This window comes from Euprymna scolopes, chromosome 26 (genome assembly GCF_053919585.1).
Source record: "Euprymna scolopes isolate OS-2025 chromosome 26, ASM5391958v1, whole genome shotgun sequence".
Taxonomy (NCBI): Eukaryota; Metazoa; Mollusca; class Cephalopoda; order Sepiida; family Sepiolidae; genus Euprymna; species Euprymna scolopes.
In genome coordinates, this window is record NC_136507.1 from 94,102,795 (window position 1) to 94,110,864 (window position 8,070).

The window sequence follows — 8,070 nt, forward strand, 5'->3', positions numbered from 1 at the left end:
AAAAAATTAAATAGTTTACTGCTTCAGGAAATAAATATCATCTTTCACCAGAAATTACTTTCTATTTGACAGTTTAAAGGCTTTAAAATTACTTTTGGATTCGGAAGTGTGATGTACTTACTTTTGAAGGGAAAATAAAGACTGGAAAAGTAGGGTAATTTTGAAATTTGTACCCGGCACAAAAAAAAGATAAAACTTTAGTGTAATTATTCATTCAGAAGCCAAACAAAAATTGATTTTTTTTCACTTGCCACTTTCATTTTTTTTTTTTTTTTTTTTTTTTTCAAGTTGTACCAAAAATCCAAAATTCTCTTATCCAAAATGAATAGTATGATCATAATAAATGCATTTAACATTTATTTTTTATAAAAAAAAAAAAAAATCAGTTTCTTATATTTTTTAACACACCAGCCCTTATATTTTTTTAACACAACCTGAATACACATTTTGATCAATTTTCATAGTTTTTGTCATGACTGCATAAATTACTTCCATCTTTGAAATTGGGAATTGTATTTGACTTCTTTTCTGAAAATCAAAGGTTTAATTTGATGAATAAATCATTTTGCAATAAAAAAAAAGTTATTTGTCTTTTCTCATGAGATACACCTTGATTTCATGCGACTTTATGAAAGGTGTTAAATAACTTTCTGTAGGGTCGAATGAAAAATTGAAGGGTGAAGATTTTGATGTCCTATTATCATTGGGGATTAAAAAAAAATTCCCTCACACTCGTCTCATATTCCTTGCATGGAAGCTGAATATTAAATCTGTTAAATTAGCTCTTCTGCAACTCATATTCAGTTTTGTTTAGGATCTACAGGAACGCACAGAATCTTAGCACAGCTTAATGGCACCTACAGAAAGACTCCAGTTTTTTGGGGTTTTTTTTTCATCATTCCACCTTACATTTAAATTCAACATATCACAGATGAAGAGACTGCCTATGAATTTGATAATCTCACGAAACTGCCTAGGGTGAGTGCCGCCTCATAGATGGAGTGCAAAGTAGGAAACTGGATCATATCAGGAATATACAGAGACAGAGGAAATCAAATTGATGTTTGAACAGATCGAGCACTGTCAAATGTAATAGGCAAAACAGCAGCTGCTATGATAAAATTAAAATGCAAGATTATACACACACTACTGTAACATTATTACTGTGACAACAGCATATTTTTTTTCAGTGTTTTGACTCTGGAGTGTGTATAAGTTAATATTTTATATAGTGATGTGGTTCTCGGTTGATTTAACTGTGTGGGATATATACTTGAGTCAAAACAATGAAAAGAATATTCTGTTGTCAGTCCTAATTATTACTTTTAAAATGGACCCAAATATTTAGAGACTCAAAGGAAATAAAACTTTGCCACAAACTTTTTAGGTAAAAGAAAAAGTTGTTTTTCTTTATCACATAAGTTGCCGACATTTGTTTACAATATGACAAGTATCTTCTTTCTTTCTCTCAGCAGATAGCAGTCCTTTGTTTTAATTACAGCCAGCTGAGGTGTGGCCATAATTCTCTCTACAACTCATGGATCGGATGGCTCATTTGAAAGCTTAGGAGGGGGAAACTTGCGTGCTTGCCAAGCGTACCTTTCAAATCACCTTTTTCTTTCCAACCTTAATATTTATATATGCATTTCATTCAGTGACGTCATGTTTGTGCCTTAAGTTGCTGACACAACATTAATTCAGCATACGAGTTGTCAATATCCGTATGTGTCCTGGCCATTTAATGGTAGAGCCCCTGACTGCGTTACACTACTCCAGCAGTACTGAAAAAACAGTATGCAAGTGTATCTATTCCCCCCTGTTTTATTTTTTTTTTTGTGCATAGCTTTATTTTTACTGCTTTATAACTAATACAAAAAAGTCACTTAAAAAAACATTTCTACTAAAACTTCTACATTTGTCCCCTCACAAACTACTCAGCCCATTCCTTTAGCTGGACATACAGACAATTCTCCTTTATATTAAAAGATTTCTTGCAAAATAAGTGGGCATTTTCTTTCCAAATTAATACATAACACTGAAGGAAAAAAAAGAAAAAAAGCTCCCTTCTCCCTTTACAAAACCCAGGTAAGGTAGAGTTGACTCTCAAAGGATTTTTTTAAATATTCATCCAGGACAACATTGATGAAGAATATACCAACTTTGGAAGCAAAAAAACTCAGCCTGACAAGTTTTATTGCAATCGAAAAAGATATAAATAGAATTCCTGTAATATTGGATCAAACGCTGGAACTCCGTTAATGGTCAACATGAATTAATGGGGGAATTATTGATAATTTATTTGGAAATTGAAACAATGGGAAATTTCATGTTAGTCATTTGATTTTATAACCCCACACACTTGTACTTTGACATAACAGATTTAAAACCTAAAATTGGCATTCTGTGCATCTAGATGCTTTATTAAAAGTAGGACAATTTTCCATCTTTTTGGCTAATAGATCAGCCACACAAGACTATATCACCTGAGAACATAAGTATAGTATGTTAAAATAACCATTAGTAAAATATTCCTATTTATTTCCCTCCTCACAAGGGCAGAGTTAGACAAGGTCAGTTTTTAATGTGGGGAAGATCCAGCTCCCCAAAAGGGGCACTCTGGATAGGAACAAAAATAAAAATTGTCTGTCATGAAGGAATTCTTCACTGCCCGAAGACAGAAAAGGTGAAGTGTAGCATCAGAACAGATGGTATTTATTTGCTCCCCCACAGAGCAAATTAGGCACAAGGCCGTTTTTAATGTGAGATAAAAACCAGCTCCCCTAAAAGTAGGTAAAAAGGGGGCACTCTGGTTACCAAAAATAATAATTGTCCCAGTATAGAGGGTTTCCCCTCCATTGACTGGTACAAATCATCTTAAGTGCAGTATCTGCCGGAACAGATGGTATTTATTTGCTCCCCCACCGAGCAAATTAGGCACAAGGCCGATTTTTAATGTGAGGAGTGAAGGGAGGGGGAAAGGAAAAAGGGGACCAGCTCCCGAGAGGTGGGAAATGGGAGCTGGTTAATGGTCAGGCATGTGGGGCTGCCCCCACATCTGGTCTTTGCTAGTCATAGCTTGCAGTATCTGCCGGAACAGATGGTATTTATTTGCTCCCCCACTGAGCAAATTAGGCACAAGGCCGTTTTTAATGTGAGGTAAAAACCAGCTCCCCTAAAAGTAGGCAAAAAGGGGGCACTCTGGTTACCAAAAATAATAATTGTCCCAGTATAGAGGGTTTCCCCTCCATTGACTGGTACAAATTATCTTAAGTGCAGCATCTGCCGGAACAGATGGTATTTATTTGCTCCCCCACCGAGCAAATTAGGCACAAGGCCGATTTTTAATGTGAGGAGTGAAGGGAGGGGGAAGGGAAAAAGGGGACCAGCTCCCGAGAGGTGGGAAATGGGAGCTGGTTAATGGTCAGGCATGTGGGGCCGCCCCCACATCTGGTCTTTGCTAGTCATAGCTAGTCCTAGCCAGTCATAGCCTGCAGCATCTGCCGGAACAGATACTACACTTTGTTCCTGACCAAAATACCAACTATCAGCAGAATGTTTAACACTAGTTTTTTCTCCCATAACTCTCCAACAGGTCACAATGCAAAGATGGTTTGTAGCACAAATTGAGTTGCAGTTTTGATTCTGTACCTTTTCCAATAAAACTAACGTTTAAGGACATTTTGCATTAAGCAGACACTATAATATTAGCATTTTAATAAGACCATTAAATATCTTGTAAAGTTATGATCAATGGTTTTAATTGTATTCCTGACCGTTACAAATGTAACAGAGCTGCTAGCACTTGCAGGAATCGCATGACACATATGCAAATGACTAAGCCAGTGCATGAAGTGACATCATAGGAAGAGAAGGGAAAGTGGTCGAAACTGCAGGATTTTTTTTTTTTTTTTTTTTTTTTAACTACATGGCGAACTTTTAAAGCAAAATGTAATGTGTCACTTTTGAAAGTAACGGTGGGGGGGGGGAGGGGGGGGGAGCAGAATCAGATTTCTTTTGTTTCCTTGCGATTACCTCAGACACCTGTTGGATCAGTGTTAACATGTAATAACACCATCGCATCTTTATTTTGGCACCATAAGACTAGACCTTTTCACAAAAAAAAAAAAAAAAAAAAAAAAAAAAAAAAAAAAAAAAGTTACAAGAGAATGCAGTCACAAAGAAAGTATATAACAAACTAATCCGAGAAGGAAAACTTGGGAAATAAAATATTTTTTTTAAATTAAAGAATTGCATCACGCTGTAAGTAATATAATTCGTTTTTGTTTCTTCCTCTTTTCTGCTTCATTAAAAAAAATTTGTTTTGTTTTGGCAGGCAGATTTTTAGTTGCTCAAGGGCGTTTTGTGGGGAATCTTACTTAACTGACAATATTATGTTAAATGTCTAGTATTACAAATCTGTTATAAAATATAAGAGAAATTGCTACACTAAATGAGCGTGAAACTGATAGCATATTTGGTATTAAATAAGAATTTAGAATGAAACAACCATATATTGTTGTAAATTTACATTTGAGCTTTTCAAGTGATGTCAGACTACCAGCTGAGAATACTGAATATCTCCAGTTTTTTGTTAATTTTTAAAACTAATGTGTTAAAAAAAAAAAAAAAAGTTCAATTCTCAGCACAAACTATGCTGAGGGACTTACAAATAATTTTGTTTTTGCAAGTTTTTAAACAATGCATGATGTTATTTTTCGGTATTTGTTACTCATAAATTTAATACCAAACACATTAATATTTGAAATCGTCTTTAATTTTAAAACTAATGGCAAGTAAAATTGCTTGGAAGTTAAGTAAGGCAGATAACGTTAACAGAATATTATCTGTTGAGCCTAAAACTGAAACTCTTTATGAGAAAAAGGTACAGTGGTTGAATCACCGCTGTCATAGAACGATAAGTGTCCACTAAACATTTAAGGTACTCACAATCCTCTGGTACAGAAATAGAGGATGTGTGTAATGATGAATTTGTTCCTAAGCAACATGAATGCTGTCAGAATTTGCTTAGTCATGAGATAAGGGGCCATGGAAGTTAGCATCAGGGCTTCTGAGGATTCGATTTACAAAGTAGCTTAAAGGATAGCAAAAATTAGAAAAGTAGTAAGTGAATAAACAGTGTTCGTGTGGAATGAGAAAGCTGAAGAGAAATGTCAAGGTAAAACCGTATTGTGACAAATGAGGGAAATGCGATAATTGTTGTATAATGTTGATATCGATTAAATCCAGAAGTTGGGGGAGGGGATGACGGATAATGCTTCTGATCATTCGGGTCAGGTGTTAACCATAATTATGCCAAAGGGGGCTGAGCAGTTCAGAGATAAATAGGTCAAAGAACTAGGCAAGAGGTCATGCTAACTAGTTTAGTCAAGAATTTCAGAGGAAGTTTTAAAACAAAATGAATTAAAAAAACTATTTGGGCACTTGGCATGAAAATCTATCAAACAAGCAAGGAGAGAAATATTAATGCTATGACTGATAGAATAGGTAAAAGAAATTGAGAAAATGCAAAAAGAATGGAAAAGATAAAAACTCACATTATAAAATTAACAATGTAACATGTTATGAGGAGTGCCAAGCAATAAACTGATTATTACTAAAATAATATCCGGTTTCCGTTTGGGGAATTTATAGATGCAGGACCAATGAACAAAGACTGTTGAATGAAACTGATTTTATCTTTTAACTGGTTTTGTAACAGTTAACTAAGGTTATAGTTTTGAATGTTAACAAAGCTGAAACATTTTGGGACTGAGTGAAATTTGTATTTAAAAAAAAAAAAAAAAACCCGTGTCTTACTATTGAAACAGTTACACCCCCTTTCAACATATAAGAACATTGTCTTGAAATATGTTGGAGTTTATTTTTCTTGTAAAAATTAAAAAAAAAAATAAAGAAAAAATTTTCTAACATGGGGATGAAAAAAGTTAGAATGAAAAGGTTGAACCAAGACATTGTGTGAACTTGAGTTTCTTTTATTACCTGAGCACAGGTTTTAAATCATAAATTCTTTTGACGTAACAAAGCCTTTGGCATTTGTAGTAGCAGCTGCATAACTGAGCCAGTGCTTGACGTGACATCACAGCAGAAAAGAAAAGCAGAGGGGGAAAAAAAGACATGGCTGGCAAGGTGTGAGCTGGACGTGTCATGACATGTTCAACACGGCAGTTTTGTTAAGCATATGTTGGTGCGAGAGAAACTGTAATACATGATGCAGGCGTTGTTCGAAAAGTGATAACAAATACCTTTGTTAAAACTGAAAAAAAAATTTAGAAGTTGAATTTCTTTCTTATTTGTTTGCAACTGTCTCAAACATGTTGAGTTTCTGAGTGTTGGGATGATTAATTGGAATCAGAAAAAAAATATTAACTCTTAAACGAATCGGAAAATTTTTTCCAATGCCAAAAATGATTCTTTTTAAAAGCAAAATCTTCCATTGCTGTTAAAAATCAATATTTTATGATTACTAACTAATTAAAACGAAGATCTATAGATCATCCCATGAATTTTTTTTTTTACACACTCGAAAAGGTCTGCAAGATTAACATGTGCTATTATGATAATTGGAAAAAAAAAAAAAAAACTATTTCATAGTTAAATATTTAAGAGATTTATAAAGAATCGAAACCTATAAAAAGAAAAAAAGAAATTTATATGGGATCATCCCATCACAAGTTAACATGTAACGATATCATTGAAGGTTAACTACATTACACAAATAACTCCTTATACTTTATATTTCAAGCTCCTTCGAAATGACAATCTTTAAATTACAAAAGGATACACAGTATGATTGAAAAAAAGGACAACCATATGATCATTTAAAGCTCTCCACTTGTAGCAATCCCATAAGCAAATGGCAATGAGTCCTTACTATAAAAAAGGAGGGATTTGAAATAAAAATAAAATTACTTGTATGCGATCAGTTGGAATCTAAGCCAAAACATCTAGTGCCAGACTAGAGACATTTGAGCTACAGACAGATAAAGGATTTAAAATTAAATCACTTCAAACTATGAATGAATTTGTGCATGCACAAAAGTAATAGAAACATGTCGGCAAGTTGAAACGAACATTTTGCATCCTTCAGTGCATGTTATTCATCCATTCATAAACCGTCCTTGGTGTACGATTAGTTTCCTGACGTTTATCGGTTTGTTTTCACTTTACATAAATAAGATTTTACGGCTAAGCAAACACTAACAGCAATATCACAATACCATCTGAAAAAACAAGTCAACTCCAAATAATTAAAATGTAATTTTAAACTATTAAACACCCAAATTCACTTAAAATGTCAAAAAGCCATCGAAAAATCAATGCCTCCTGCAATTATTGTCTATATATAAATATGGTACTTGTACAGTTTAACCAAGAAAAAAAAAAAAAGGGGTATATTGCACATATCCGTTATGGAACGAAGTTGTCAAAAAAAAAAAAAAAAAAAAAAAAAAAACAATGTTATGATATCAAGCAAAAGGTTCGATGTTTAGGAAGAAGGAAAAGATGGGGAGGGAATGTCGGCGCTTTAACACGCTCTCATAAGAACGTGTTTTTCTGCTGTAAAAAAAAAAAAAAAAAAAAACTTCAATCAAATTAAGTGAATTTTTTTTTTTTTTTTGTCGGTGATCTCCAATCTTATTTATCGATATTTTAATTTTTAAACGTCTTGATTAAACTGTACAAGTACCAAAAATACTATATTTTGCTTTTTTTGCGGGTTGCTTGATCTGTGTAAGTTAATCAACATTCTTGTGTGTGGCGTGTTTGCTCAGTTGGTAGAGTGCTCGCCTAGCATGCAAGAGGTTTGGGTTTCAAATCATGAGCGCAGATGTCTAACTGATGAGCCCAAATGAGGGCTAAACTCGAGTTTTGGATTTCTAGTTTGTTGGCTTTCTTATGGACTGCGGACCTTGGTCCGGCTGTGGGAAATAATTATATATATATAAGTGATGGGACGATTCCAATACAATTACCAGTTCTGTGTTAAATTTCTGATTCTTTATAAATCGGATTATTTAACTGTTATTTCCCTCTAATTTCTTTAAAAAC